At 41.6% G+C, this 16,455-nt stretch overlaps 1 protein-coding gene across 1 annotated transcript in view; it reads left to right on the forward strand.

Annotated features, from left to right (window-relative positions):
• The window catches only part of Synpo2 (synaptopodin 2), a 142,819-nt gene that overhangs the window by 82,134 nt on the left and 44,230 nt on the right, over positions 1-16,455 (forward strand). The window lies entirely within an intron of this gene.

Consider the following 16,455-nt stretch of genomic DNA (forward strand, 5'->3'; position numbering starts at 1 on the left):
TCACACAGAAGTACAAAAGACCCAGAATAGCTAGAACACTCCTGAATAATAGAAATACTGCCAGAGGTGTCATATGAGGCCAGGTGTGAAGGCCACACACCTACAGCCACCTCATTTTTGACAAAGATGCCAAAAATGTACATCAGAGAAAAAACAGAATCTTCAATGAATAGCTGATCAAAGTAGATAGCTATGTGTAGAAGAATGGAACTAGATTCTTATCTCTCACCTGTAGATGAGTTTCTGTTTCACCTGGTCCTGCAGCCCTTAGTCCCAAATAAATACACAGAGGCTTATATTAATTATAAACTGTTTGGCAGATGGCTCAGGCTTCTTATTGGCTAGCTCTCTCTTAATTATTAACCAATTTCTATTAAACTACGTGTTGCCAAGAGGCTGTGCCTTACCAGTAATGCTCTGACGGCATGTTACACCGTCTATGGCTACATGGCATCTCCCTCTAAAGATTGCTCCCCTGCCTTTTCTCATCCCAGAATTCTCCTAGTCTGGTAACCCCTCCTAAATGTCCTGCCTGGCTACTGACCAATCAGTATTTATTCATCAGCCAATGAGAGAAACATATATTCTCAGCATACAGAAGGATATCCCCCGTCACTCACTCTGTATAAAATTCAACCCTAAGCAGATTAGGGACCTAAAAATAAGACTTAATACCCTGAATCTGTTAGAGAGAAAGTAGAGAATACATTTTAACTTATAGGATCAGGGTAGGACTTTCTGATTAGGGCTCTGGTAGCACAGGCATTAAGACCAACCCTTAACAAATGGATCCTGATGAAACTCAAAGCCTTCTGTACAGCACATGATACAACCATTTGCCTGAAGTGGCAGCCTAGAGAACAGGAGAAAATCCCTACTGTCTGTACATCTGACATTAAGACCAGTGTTGGGAATATCCAAAGAACTAAATACCAAGAAAGCAAGCTTCCCAATTAAAATTTAGGGCATGGAACTAAATATAGATATTTGTAAAGACATTTAACATCCTTAGGAAATTAAAGCTAATTTAAAATTTCATCTTACCCAAGTTGGAGTGACTAAGATAAATAATAAAATGAAGACATATGCTATGTAGATGTGGGAAAAGAGTACAACTGGGGTAGACACTATGAAAATCACTGTAGAGGTTCCTCAGCAACCTAGAAATAGGTTTACCATATGACCCAGTTATCTCACTCCTGAGCATATTCCCAAGGGACTCCATTCCTACTACAAGGGTATTAGTTATCCATTTTATGGTTGTTGCAGCCCCAATGGTCAGGAAACTAAACAGCCTGCATGTCTATCAATGGATGGATCCTTGATAAAAGTGTGGTAAATTTAACAACAGAATGTTATTCCACTATTAAGAAGAAGAAGTTTGAAGTTAAGTGGATGGGTCTGGGAGTAATAATTTGAGTGAGGTAATCCAGACCCAGAAAGACAAGTGTCACATGTTCTCTGTCATATATGGAAACTAGCCTTGATTTTTTTTTTATTCACCTCCCATGAAAACTTTAGCATGTCTTAGCAAGTATAAAATGAGATTAATTAGTTACAGAGACTCCATTATTATGAAAGATCACTGCCAAACCATCCATTTGAAAATGGAGTGGGCATGATTCATTCAATTCCAAATTGTTTTATAGCAACAGAATGCTACCAACATTACCAAATTTTGCTTTAGGAATGTTTTCTAAAATTAAGACTCTTGTTTAAAGAGATTATAGTATGGTTTTTCAATTAAAAATGCAATTGTCATAGACTGAGTGGATTGCTTGAATCCATCTAATGACTTTATTCTGACCTTTAATGCTATGGAAATACTTGAATATACTTATGTTGCCACCACATTCAGCTATTCCAATATGCCATGTAATATGAAATTAATTAACATAAAGACGATTTTGCTTATAAAACAAGCACTCACCAGTCCCATTAGCTTTGAATTTATATTTACTAGCAAATGAGAATCAATAACAAGTGAATGTAGTCTCCCACACCTACAGTCCCAGCTCTTTGGAAGCAGAGTCAGAAGAATAAGGAATTGAAGTCCAGCCTCTTATACATGGAGAGAGTAAGGCCACATGAGCTATATCAGACCTTGTCTTAAAAAAAATGAAGACAGTTGGTGACAGCTAATCAGTTCTCAGGGATGAGGCCCTTGTAGGGCTACCCATGCTCCAGTGGATGGCCCTAAACCCATACACACAGTGACAGCATTAAGCAAACTAGACTAGAGTTTAAGAAAAGAACACATACAGTTGGGAGGTAGAAAGTGGTAGTACAGGGATAGGAGAGCAACTGGGGGGGGGTGCAATATTCCCAAATAACCATAATAATAAAATGAATAATCCCCAAGGAACAATGCTCAAGGTTTTTTTTTTTACTTGCAGCCTCCATCTGTACGCACTGGTCATGTGCCTGCACACACACACACACACACACACACACACACACACACACACACACGTGTACCCACATGAGCACACACACAAGACAAGATATATAAGTTATACCTGGTTTGATTCATAAGAAGCTTATTTTTTTTTTTCTTTTTTCACTGATGTGGTTACAGCGGCCCCAGACTCACAAGGTTGTAAAACTGGAATTAGATAGCACTAGTGTGACAACACACACACATATGAAATACTTAAGATGTGCCTTATCAAGTGTCTGCTACATAACTATAACAACTATAAACACTATTACCACAAAATAGCTTGAAATTTTAAACATGTCTCAAAAAAGCATGCCAGTACCAAAATACAATAACATATTTGTAACGTTTAAGGTTTTTCCTCCTGCCGCCGCTGGTCTGGTCGGCCACCACACCGCCAGCCCCAAATAATACAGAGAGACTCTGTATTTGGTACAATACTGTTGGCCCGGTTACTTGATTCTTATCGGCTAGCTCTGCCTTTAATTATGAACCCATTTCTGCTGATCTATGTATTTCTCTTACCGGGGAGCCGGCGGCATACTGCTTTCTTCAGACTCTCCATCTTGACTCCTCCTTACTACTTCCTATTTCCTCCTTGTCTCCTAGTCCCTCCTATCTTCCTTTCCTATTGGCCAACAGTGCTTTATTATTAACCAGTATGAGAAACATATACAGAATGACATCTCCCATCACATATTAGAAATTTTTGAGTTTTTAAAAGTTATTTTTAAAACTTTTTATATGAAATATTTTGGTCATATTCTTTTCTCTCCCCCAAATCATCCTAGATTCCTATCCTAACTACCTCACTTCATATTCTTTCTCTCCCTTAAAAACAAAACAAGCAAGCAAAAAGCACACACAAATCAAACAAGAACAAAAACATGGGGTCTGTTTCATATCGGCCAGCTATTCCTGAGCATGCAGCCTGTCCTGGGATATTGTTGATATCACCAATGGCACTCCTCTGAAGTTGTCAAATGCAAACAATTTCTTGGTTCATTTCCCTTCTCCATGCTGGGACTTTGCTTTGAACCTGTGCGTGTCTTCTGTGTGAGTTCCTATGTGTATCGTCCTGTAGTGTCTGAAAAGCACTGTTTCCTTGGAGTTATCCATCATCTCTAGCTCTTAGACTCTTCCCAGCTTCATTCCCAAAGGCTCCCTTACCATTAAGGGGAGGGGTCTGATAAAGATGACTCATTTAAGGCCGAGTGCTCCAGAGTCTTTCACTCTGTGCACATTGTCCAAGAGTAGATTTCTGTGTTAATTACCACCTACGGCAAGCATCCCTGTTGAGTGATTCACTGATCTATGGGTATAGCCATATGTCATTAGTCTGACTTTCTATCATAACACACTCAAAGTGATATAATGGGAGCTTGCAGGTGTGTGGATTACACAAGTCAGTTTCTCAGCCTTTCATTAATTATGAGTCATCAGTTCCTATCTGGCTTTTCGGGCCACAAGTATTCCAAGATAAGCGTGTAAGGTCCCTTCATCCCTTGTTCCTTTGTCATCATAGATGTACCCGGTTCTATCGATCCTTTTGTTATAAGCACAATGAGTCTTATTCCGCTCACGATGCCTGAGCAACCATTTCTATTGTTCTTCTGTCCAATGGTTCTTAAGTGGCAGAGCCAAGTCCTGGAGATGCACGGAATCTGTCTCAGACTCCACACAGAGTAGAACCATGCAAAGGTTCAGAGTGGTGCCTTTTCATGCCTTCCAGTCTTAAAAATTTTTATGACATTTCTGTTTTATTGCCAATTAAAAAAAAACCCAACTCATTGATATGGCTTCCAGTGTCACTGGTGGATCTAAATTTTCACTGTTTACTTTCCACTTTAACCTCTGAACCTGTTGCACCTTTTTTCCCTAAAGAAAGTTGAAGCCAACTGGAGTGACATTTCCTTTCTTTTACCCACTTCATCCCTTCTCCCAATGTCCCTGAATCTCTACTCACTCTTGCCTTGTCTCTCTAAGTCAAAGAAATAACCCCTATCATGCGTGTATTACCCACGGTCTCCACAAGGAATATAATTCAGAAAAAAAAATGTATTCAGAAAACTCTTGTTGCTGTTGTTTTGGTTTTGTTCCTTTGTTGTGAGTCAGGGTCTCACTATGCAGTTCTGGCTGTCCTGAAACTCATATAGACCTATGAATGCACAGAGATCTGTCTACCTGACCTCCTTTTAACAAAAGGTCTACTAGCAGTGGTGTGGACGATGGGGGTCCCTGCAACTGCTATGACTGGCAGAGAGAGGAAAGAACCTTGAGAGGCAAGAAGGAAACCTAGTTCAACAGGACTTAGTCAGCCAAACTGGTCCCAACTTCTGGCGTGTGACCCTGCCTGCTTTATTTTTGTAGCTATTTAAACACTGTAAAACTTTGGAAAAAAGTTTCTTTGTCACGGGTATCATGACAGACTTAAGGCATGGCTACACTGAAACTCCCTTGCAAAGCACTTGTCTTATGCAAAGCACCTTGACCTCTTTTAAAAGAATGGGTTCTACTGATTGAGAAAAGGTGCTCAGGAGAAGAGTCAAGGGAGGAAGGGTCTCTAATAAGCACAGTAGCAAATCCTTTTGCCCAGTTCATGGGACCTCTTCCATAAGAATGGGTTTTCTCTTCATTAGGGTTACTATGGCTGTGAAGACACCATGACCATGGCAACTCTTATAAAGGGGACATTTCATTGTGGTGCTTTGCCTACAGTTCAGAGGTTCAGTCCTTCATGGTGGGGAGCACGGTGGCATTCAGGCAGGCATGGTGCTGGAGAAGTAGCCGAGTGTCCTACATCTTAAAGGACAGCACTGAGAGAGGCTTGAGAAAAAGAGACCCCCCCAAGCCCGCCCCCACAGTGACACACTTTCTCCAACAAGGCCACACCTCCTGATAGTGTCACTCCCTTTGGGGACCATTTTCTTTCAAACCACCACAGGCCTATTGATTGAGAAACAATAAGGGGATTCATGGGAGGGCTAACGTTACAGAATAGTAAAGATTGCCACCTTATCAACACAACCATTCTCAGCCATCTGGATGGAAGACAGGTATTCACATCCCTTCCATTGAAGAGAAAATCCTGAGTGTTTAAAAGTTCTGGTTTCTCTATTTCTATCTATAAGCCCATGAACCCCACACCTTCTTGAGTGGATAGGACTTCAAGGAATTGACAAAAATAGCATTTAATTTAATATTTGAAAAGTAAAATGGATACCAAAAATTATGCACAAAATATTAAGACTATAACAAAAGCCAGGATCAGCCTTCCTCAGTCAGGTTAGGGCTGGGGCTAAGTGGAAAGCCCTGTCACATGATCTTGCTCATTGAGAACATTGTGCATTAAGTTTGGTTTCATTTTGTTGCACAAAAATTTTCTTCTGTTCACTCCTGGGTTTTTGGGACTCCCAAAGTCAAAGGTTCACATGTTTCACGGAATCCTGGCCCTGCCTCTGTGTTCTAAAGATGGCATATGCCAGTCAGCTAGTGTGACCTTCAGCAGCCTGTGGGAGCCAGCCAGAAATTCAAAGGGAATTTCTTTAGGGCAGGAAAGGATTTTCCCAGTTGATGATGTAGATAGAAAGTGGGCAGGGCCTTCTGCTCACTTGTTGGGGGAAGCCCACGAAAGGAAGTTAGAACCGATACAGCAGAAAGACCTGCTCCCATCTGTTTGGGACTCAGAGTACACAGTCGCCCCCCCCCCCCAGCCATGGGTAGTTTAGAAACACTGTTCAGATCACCCCCTGGTGTAGAGAGGAGGCTGAGAGGGATGTACCCACAAAAGATGGAGCTGGGAAAGAGACATGAAGGCTGCAGAGAATGAATCATCTGCGGCAGGAAATAGTGGGACATGAGGTCTTCAGGTTGACTCAGAATCAAATGGTATGTCCTAAAGGAGAGGTGGCCTTGCAACTCACAGAAGCGTCAGTAGCCATGGGAGAAATAGAAACAAAGCCCACGTACACCAAGGGCCTTAGACTGAGCTTCCTCCCATCCTCGGCCCCTCCGCACCCTGCAAAGCCAGCTACGGGTCAGAGGGTCAGAGGGTAAAACTCAACAAGAAACTGCTTGTGGGTGAGCACCTTCCAGCAATGGACAGTAAGAAAGGTTGAGTTGGGGAGAATGTTTGAGCTGCCTGAGAAATGGATGTCTCATGTCAGATTGAATTGGACATTTTAATATCTGCAAATGAAGCTAATTGGGCTCCGAAGTGGCTAAGGAGGGGAGGATGGGCTCTGCCCAAGATCTTGAGACGGTGACAGAAAGTAGTTAGTGAAAACAATATTTAAAGCATACCATCAGTGGTTGCCTGTGAAGTTCAAACTACTTTATGAAACAGGCAGGTTCCTTTGCATCGGTCCTCTACCTTGGTCTAGGCTCTAGCCTTCTCTACACTGCCCAGGACAGCCTGGAGACTGCAGCTCATGACCTCAGAGGTCCATCACCTGCCTACTGTGCTCACTGGGGGCTGCAACACCAAGGCTGAGCACCACACCTGTCAGCGACACTGCCCATCCTTGAACCTGCCACAGCACCACATCTCAGGGGCTAGGATGGTGGCAGCTTCCACACTCTCAGATCTAGAGGTTTCCACATCTTTTGTGGAAACATCCTTGAAGTCCTGTCCACGCCTCTGCTAATAAAGTGGTGTTTTAACAGTGGAAATCGTTTGCTTCCAATGGGACACATTTTGTGAATGAAAGCTTTAGTTGTAGGCTAGAGAGATGACTCAGAAGTTAGGAAAACTTGCTTCTCTATCAAAGGACCAGAGTTTGGATTCTAATTCCCATATATATTGGCTCACAAATTCCTAGAACTCCTGACCAAGGGACATGACACTGCCTTCTTGTCCCCATGGATACCCCCACATCCATGTGTGCATTCCCACTCATACACACATACTAAACATAATTTGTTTGGGTTTTGTTAAGATAAATATGAATTTGGATGTATTGCTATTTTCCATTATGCTTTTTGTACAAGTATAACCAAATGGTATGTGGGATCTTTGAGTGAATGGAGGCTGTACATAGCACCTCTGAAGACTCACTCTAAATGCATGATCTGCTTATGCTCAAAATCAAGGCTGCAGTTTTCCCAGTTGGAGGCTGGACTTGAGCAGTATGCCAACTTACATCATTTGCCAACTCTCACCCACAGTCTTCGCCTTGGAGCATCTTTGTTTTTAGAACAATAGAAGTCATATAGTTAAAGAGCCATGCCCCTCCCCCCAAAATCCCACATAAAATAATGATTATATATTCATCTTCTAGTTCTTCAAAAAGTAGAGTCAATTGAATAAAGTTATTAATACAGCTTTTTTTGGGAAGTCACACACACGAGTCGGCTCCCAACATTTCCTTAAGTGTTTTAAGGAAAACAATAGCTTATCGTCTCGAGTAAACCCACAAACCACATAAGAACTCTCATGAAAAATGCAGATACACAAACTCCTGCTTCTGGGATACAGTTTCTATGGAAGATAGTGGAATAGGCCTGCTCTTTCTCATGTTGAGAGACCTCACCCAAGGAGTGTGTGATATCCATTAAGTCCCTGTTCTAGAAGGTCATCACTAGTTTGTGAGCCTTGAGTACAGTATGGATATAACCCCTCATGTGTATAGTAATTGTCTGAGGAGCCCATTAACAAGCTGCCTCCAAGCATGCTGGTATTCAGCCCTCACTTTGAACAGCCAGTGTGAGTTTTTCCCTAGTCATTTGTAAAATGGCTCTGGGAGCTCCCCTACACAGCAACTGTTTTGCGCATTCTTCTAGATGCTGTAGTATTGATCGGAAGTATCATTGTGCTGTGAACAGATAGTTTTTCCAGCAAATAGTTTGATTAAGTAATTAATCAAATGAAGCCATGTAAGCAACTGCTCTTACTCCAACTTCATTTCCCTCATAAATTCCTCACAGATGTGTGACTGGCTGATAAGAGTAGCCAAGGGTTCTCCTCTGCTTTTGCAGCACTCTCTGTGACTGGCTATGGCCCAGGATCCTTTGGGCAGGGTGATGACATTCACACAGGCTTTCCTTGATCAGGAATAAATAGGAGAACTTGTAGCCAGTCACAACAAGAGGCATGGCCGGTTTCACCCTTCATGGTCGATGCAATCTCATGAGCACAGAGGTCAGTTGGCTGGCAGGATCTTGGAGTCTCTTCTTGATGTGCCTGATTTGGAAGTCTCCCTCACTGCCCAGCCTTGCTCACTTGGACGGGCCAAGACAAAACAGGCATGCCAAACTCACTGGCAACTGTGGTGGTGCCTTTGACCCAACACTGCAGTCTGTTTCTGTGTATGTGTTCATTTCCACAAATTGCAGCCACATCTATACAGAGCGGCTGTTTTTAGGTTTCACTGGCTGCTCTGTGACTTTTCTTCTCATTGAGCCAGATAAACGGTGATGTAAATGGAGCCCCTGGCAGGCAGAGCTGTAGTTTCTTATTAAGTCATGGTATGATTGATGCCTTGACAGAGAAAACTCACTTACTTTTGCTGTCTGGTGTTCGGTAGAACCATTTCCGTGAGGACATGGGGAGTTTCCTACGGTCTCATAATGCTTTAATTACAATGCCACACATACCCAAAGAAGACAATAAAGAATAAATAGAAAGTAGAAGGTATGAGAACTCCTGTTGGCCCAAGGACTGGGGACAGACAGTCAGACTTTGGATACAATTCCATTGTTCCATCTGTCATTTACTGAAGATATATTTGTTGCAGATCTATTATGTCCAAAATCTCTTTCAGACTGAAGAAGAAGCAATGGTCTTTGAGTGGCAATGTCAGCTCTCATGGAGCTATCTGTTTCTAGAAACTGGATGAGAAAACTTAAAAATTGCTCATATGCCCTAGGCATGGGACTCAGGGGTACAGTACTTGCCTAGCAAGCTTGTGGGCATGGATTCTACCCATAGACAAAGAGGGAGAGCATGACAAAAATTTATGAAAGATTAATTTAATAAATAGTCTGTTTAACTGGAATTGACCAGGAAAAAGCAGAAGCAGAACTCATTATATGGGTTTTCCAAACCTCAGTTCATATTTGTCAACTGGACACACAACCTATTACTAAATACTTCTTCATATTCTGTGTTTTTATTCCTTTTTATTGAAAGTATACTTTTCCTATATAATATATTCTGATTACAGTTTTCCCTACCTTCCCACCTGCCTAAATCCATACCCTTTCTCTTTCTCATTAGGAAACAGTCACCTAATAAAACGAGATAAATACAAACAATAGGACAAAATGAACCAATGGTGGGGAGCCAAAGATAAAGCACAAGAAACACAGAGACACACATTTGCACACACACACATGCCAACGAGACACACATTTGCACACACAGACATGCCAACGAGACAAAATTGGAAACTATAATGTATAAGCAAAAGACCTGTAAGTTTAAAAAAGAAGCCAAACAAAAATATTATAAGAAGAAAACACCAAAAAATACCACTGAGTTTGTTTTGTGCTGGCCATGCACTGCGGCCCTTTGGCGTGGTTTGTATACTCAATGAGACTCCAACAGAGAAATTTTTTCCTTTGTGGGCAGTTATCAATTGGAGATAACTGGGTTAGGATGGAAGTTAGTGTCCACTTCCCTCTCAGCCTTGGGGCCCATCTGGCTCAGACCTGCACAGGCCCTGTGCATGCTGCCTGAGTCTCAGTTACCCGGGCAACCATGTTGTTGCTAATGTGCAGGGGGGGGAGATGGGGAGCTCACAAGGGCCCACTGGTAGGTGAGGAGCTACAGACAACCAATGACTTCAGAAAGAGGGAGAACCGGTCTTCTCCAGGGATGAGCCCCACAAATGGTTATCTAATACTAAGTTGTCTGCCCCAATACATATTCATATGAGCATCATAAAATGGAATTTGTCTGTATCCATGTGTGTGTATGAATAGTAAAGAAAAAGAGCCCCTGAATTTGGGTGGAGGCAGGAGTTGGAGGGAGGGAAAATGATGTAAATATAATACTCATACATAAAATTCTCAAAAAGATAAACTATTCTCAAAAATTAGATAAAAATAGTTTGATGAAGAACCTATAGGTAAGCCCCCAAATGTCTTTTATTTGTATGTTTATATGGTGTGTGTGTATGTGATTGTTCATGTGTATGAATGCATGTGTGTGTGCATAGCATATGTGTGCATGATTGTTTGCATATGTGGATGCATGTGTGCAAGACTGTTCATGTGTGTAGATATCTTTGTATGTATATACAGTATGCATGTGTATGATGGTTCACATGTGTGGATGCATGTGTGCAAGATTGTTCACGTGTCAATATATGTGTATGTACATACAGTATGTATATGTATTATGGTTCACATGTGTGGATGCATGTGGGTATTTGCCCAAATGTCTTTTGTGTGGTCAAAATACAGGGGAAAAAATTCACTGAAACTTTTGCAGATTAGTAAAAGGGTCTTAGTCCTTTTCTTGCTCTTCTTAATTTTATACAATTCTAATAACAATTGTTTATTTTATAGAAAGTTGGAAGTGGTAGACAAACATGAAACCCTTATATTGCTATGCATAGTTGATACTGATGGCAAAGCCACAGGATACAGGCCAAAATCTAAAAGCCTGTGAAACACTAGAAAAGGCTCAGAACATTACCCTGTTTCACTGACAGTGAAAATGCCAATTTACTCAAAAGGATTAAATATCTCTGCAGCACTCAGGTAAAATAAATAGTGATTTTAAGTCATTAGCAATTTTCAACTCACTTTTAGTGGGTCAGTAAGATACAGAAATACGTGTGCTCCTTCATTCCAGGGAACTAAGGGGGAAGCCGGGCAACCTGAAGGAGTGGTTAGACCAGAGGCGCGCGCTCGCGCGCGCGCATGCACACACACACACACACACACACACACACACACATAAGGAAGGACCCACTTTAAAAATTGAGGTTTAGCTGACCTGAGCAAGTGGGAGGTCACGGACTCCAGTCTGTCAGCGGGGGAACCAGCATAAGACCAAACCTGGTCCCCTGAATGTGGGTGTCAGTTGGGGGCCTGAGCAGTCTATGGGGTCTCTGTCAGTGGAACCAGTATTTATCCCTAGTGCACTAATGGGCTTTGGGAGCCCATTCTCCATGGAGGGCTACTCTCTCAGCCTAGATACACAGGGGGGGGGGGGAGAGGGCCTACGCCTTGCCCCAAATGATATGACAGACTTTGAGGGTCTCTCATGGGAGGCTTCACCCTCCCTGGGGAGTGAATAGAGGGTGGCATGGGGGGGGGAAGTTGGTGATGGGCATGGGAGGACAGGAGGGAGAGGAAACTGGGATTGGTATGTGAAATAAGATTGTTTTTAATTTAATTTAAATAAGTTTTAATAAAAATGAGGTTTTAATCCAGAGAATTGAAAAGGGATTCACAGGACATTTCTGAAGTAGAGAATCGAAATAAACAGAGAAGCAGTCACTTTGTCACAAAGCTGAGATGACGTCTGTCCCCAGCCACTGGACACACTGAGAAGGCCGGGGCGAAGAACAGCGACATGGCCAGACCAGGGGGGAATTTAAATGTATTACAAAGACAGCTCTTCAATGGGAAGGCTGGCCACACATTCATATCAAACACATTAGTAAATTATAATTGAGACCGCCATCTGAATTTATGTAGCCTAGGGTGGCCATGACCAGATGTAAACCCTAGGTGCCATAGGCACTCCTGAAGATGATGGGGATCATCAAAGATACTCTGGTTTGTAGGTTATAGCCACTGGCATTTGTAATATTAGAAACAAAAATGAGAAATTTAAGTCTTATTAATTTTCTTAAAAATAACAGTAACATTTAGCATTGTATGCACTCCCACAGACATACTTTCTAAAACAGGGATTACTTAGTAGGAACAGTGGCATTACTTTTCATTTCTGTAAATTTCTTCCCTCTCTGAGCTTAGTTGAAGACAGACTAATGCTCTTACTTGCTTCTGCTGTGTGTATTGTTTGTGTTGGTTAAAACATATGAAGGAAATCAAACCCTGGGAAGGCATATAGTTGTAAATGGGATACTTTTCTTTAAAAAAAAATTATTTGAACACTGAATTTTATTGGTCTGGTTTGTTTTGTTATTGGCAATTAACATGCTAAAAAAAAAAAAAAAGAAAAGAAAAGTTTTAGCAATGTATTTTGGGGACAAGGGTAATGTTTTTCCACTGTTACTCCTCTGCCTAGATGCCAGGCACACTCACAGCACATGCTTCTGTGGACTGAACAAACCATACTCTCCAGGTTCATACGTGGAATTCCTAATGTTCTCTGTTTTTGAAAACAGATGTTTTTTTTCTCACATGATATAACCTGAGTATGGTTCTCACACCCTCCTCCTCCCAGCTCCTCCCCACTGCTCCTCCCATCCGGACCCACTCCCTTTCTATCTCTCGTTAGAAAATAAACAGGCTTCTCGGTCGATAATAGAATCAAACAGAACCAAAGCAACATACTGGAAAAGGTCAAAACAAGCAGAAGGAAGTGAGCCCAAGAAAAGGCACAAAAGTAGATATAGACGCAGAGGACCACTTGTTTGCTCACTCAGGAATCCCATAAGAATACTAAACAGGAAACTATAATATATACAAAGGACCTCTGAGGACTCCTCCTAAACAGGGTGTGGCCATCAAATCCCTCCACTTGGGGCCCAAGGAACCAATAAGAGCCTTTTTTGGTAGTATTCTTTGACACCAAATTAAGCTCAATAAATCATAGTTTCTAAAGCTGCAATGTGGAATCTGGCACTGCTACACTGAGTTTTCTTTACACCCTGTTGAAGTAAAAGCCATCAGCCCCTCTGGACACAGAGGTTCATATCTGGAATCCCAGGATTTGAGAGGTTGAGACTGGAGAACTTCCATGAGCGATAGGTGAGCAGGGTCTCACAGTAAATACCTGGCGACAGTGTGAGCCTCTGTCTCACAATAAATTAATAAAAAAAGAAGAAAAGGTTATTAGTATGTTCCCATCTCAGATGGCGATTTTTTCATGTGTGATTTTGGAATACTAGTCATTTGGGAAGTATTCATTCACTACATGTTTTATTAATAATGTAAATACTGATACATTTCCTTGTATAAGAACATGACAATGACTCTTGCTGATGTTACCAAGGGTAAGTAGTTCCTGGTGGGGAAGCAGCCAAGTATGTGATGGCTTATGAGACTCTGTCTCAGAATCCTATTTTTCCCTTGAAAGATCAAATATTGTCAATTTTTTTTCTTGAGTGATGGGCTTGATTTTCTTGTTTCCTAGAAAGTACCTACAAAATGTGCAAGCATAGATAACCATGATTTGTCAATTATTCTCAAAAAAATAATGTCCCCAAACAAAATGGATAGTCCAGTTTTTAATTAAAACAAATATGCAAAGTTCTCTAGGAAAATGTTCTGTGGCTCAGTGCTTTGCCTACACTTTTCATGTTGCTCTACAGAATCCTAAAAAGATGCACACTCACAATGAATTGCAACTAGCAAATGCATGGCCCTGAGCAGGAGAATGACACCTGGTAAAGTCAGTTTCCATTGCTTTGAATGATAAAGGTGCAAGGGGTTTTATCTGTACTTGTCTTTGCGGCATCACAGTACAAATTCCAATATGATTAGAAAAGACATGATACAAATAATGTCTCAGTATTATCAAAATCATTCTGCTCTAAAGCGACTCAGATCTTATCAGATATCTGTGGATCGTGCTTTGCAAGGTGTAAAGAGCTGGGATTCTGAGCATCCTTGGCCTCTCAGGCAGTTGAGTTGAACAGGGGGATGCTCCATCAAAGGCAATCCAAGCATGAGCAGGACCTAGGATGACCTGGGGAAGCAAGACTCACAGAAACCAACAAAGGGGTGGTGCCGCGAAGAACTGTGTGCTGGGGCTGGAAGCATGGTGGGTGCACTTGCCTTGCATGTGTGCTGAGAGAACATGCCTAAAACCAACCATACATTTAGTCTAAAGGTCACTCTAGTCCTCTAGGGGAGCAGTCTACTGTAAAAAGAGAAAAGGGGGAGATCTCCACTGTCCTGAAATGTCAAGTTTACATTGGCCCCTCTTAATATATGCTTTATAAATGATCTCTTTAAAAGCACTTTTTTTTTTTCACATTCTGTGTAAATATTTACAAAAAATAAACTGCCGGTGTAGTTTAAAATCTCTGTGCAGGCTTTCATAATTTAATGCAATGAAAAATAAAAAACCACATTGGACAGAGGCTCTGGTCTATCTGTGTGTTCTGAAAGAGCTAAGGCATTTGCATTATCAGGGGAGAAGGAGACGTGGAGAATACCATTCCATGTTTGTAGCTGTGGGCTTTCTAACAGTGACGGTGATTTCATTACCCTGCATAGCTGCTGCATTGCTGCATGGATTCTGCCTGTAGAACTCCATTGGTATGCAGATTTGTAAGCATGAAGTCCCCTGGATTAAGGCCCTTGATCCTGTCACAGTTATCGTCTTAGAAATATGTCCAAAATTGCTACCAGGAATGTGTTTAACTTTTATGGTGACTTGTTCCTAAGGGTAAGAACAACCAAATACCCATCCAAAAGGAAAAGTTTTTATTTTTTATTCCTTTAAATCTTTAGTAATATTCATAAAAAAAAAGTATCAGACTTTTGACTTTGGGGGAAGAAAAAGGAAAATATGACCTAACCTGGAACACAATTCAACCAACTGACACAGATGTAGAGATGGAAAAGACTCAATGGAACTTTGGAATAAAAGATAAAATATCTAAAGCTAGCAGGGCGTAAGTGGCACACGCCTTTAATCCGAGCACTCAGAAGGCAGAGGCAGACAGATCTCTGTGAGTTCAAGGCCAGCCTGGTCTACAGAGCTAATTCCAGGACAGATTCCAAAGCTACAGAAAAACCCTGTCTTGATACCCCTCCACACACAAAAATATGTATCTAAAGCTAAAATGTCTCTAGACTAAGTGAACAGCAGCTTAAGCACTGCTCAATAGAACAGTAAACTTGATTTTCTTTAATGTGTAGAGTGAGTTGCAAAAGTTCAACATGACAGTAAAGCAAACAAAATTACAAGAAAATATCCAATATCAGGTCAACAGTTGACTCTTAATAAAGGAACAAGACAACAGAAAGTCAGTCAAGACACAGATATGGAGGATGGAAACAATGCTGTCAGTTTGTGTCCCTGAGTGACACTGAGGGACATCCATCCAATGCTAGCTGGACATGTGTGCTCCTTAAAGACCATTAGTCAGAACTCTCTATGGGTTGGTCCACAAGACTAGTCTCCCAAACCCCCAAAGGGACAAAATAATGCAGAGTGTGTATTCTGAATGCAAAAGAATTTGATCAGATATCAATGCCCAAAAGATATTTGGGGGGGGGGTGGTATTTAAAGATAATTTTCTTTTTTCTTCTTCTTCTTCTCTCTCTCCCTCTCTCTTTTTTTTTCTTTTAAATTTTTTTTTTCTTTTTTGAGACCTTTAGGGCCTGTCCTGGGACTAGCTCTGTAGACCAGGGTGGTCTTGAATTCACAGAGACCTACCTGCCTCTGTCTCTCAAGTGCTGGGATTAAAGGTGTGTGCCACCAAAGCCCAGCTGATAGTTTTCTCAACTTCTACACCTTAGCTTTTCCCCATTCTTTTTATTTATTTAAATTGGAATCAAGCTTGTTTTACTTGTCAGTCCCAGTTCCCTCTCTCGTCCCTCCTCCCCTGCCCCCCACCAAACCCCTATTCCTTACCCTTCCAAAAGGAAAAGTTTTTTTATTCAATAAATATCACTTTGAATTCTTGACAGGTCTGGAAGGGTGGAGTTTAGGAATGGGCCTCCAGATGTGATCTCAAGGGAGGGAGGAACTGGCTGCCCAAGGGCTTGGCAGCACTTGGTTTAAAAAAGAAAGTGGAGCTGGGATGCTCCTGGGATTCAGCTGGGTCCAGGGTTCAATATGCAGACATGGACTGAGGAAGCCGAGAAATATCATCCACAGATCAGTACCAACCAAACAGGGCCTCCCAAGTGGACGC

This window comes from Phodopus roborovskii, unplaced genomic scaffold (assembly GCF_943737965.1).
Source record: "Phodopus roborovskii unplaced genomic scaffold, PHOROB, whole genome shotgun sequence".
Classification (NCBI taxonomy): Eukaryota; Metazoa; Chordata; class Mammalia; order Rodentia; family Cricetidae; genus Phodopus; species Phodopus roborovskii.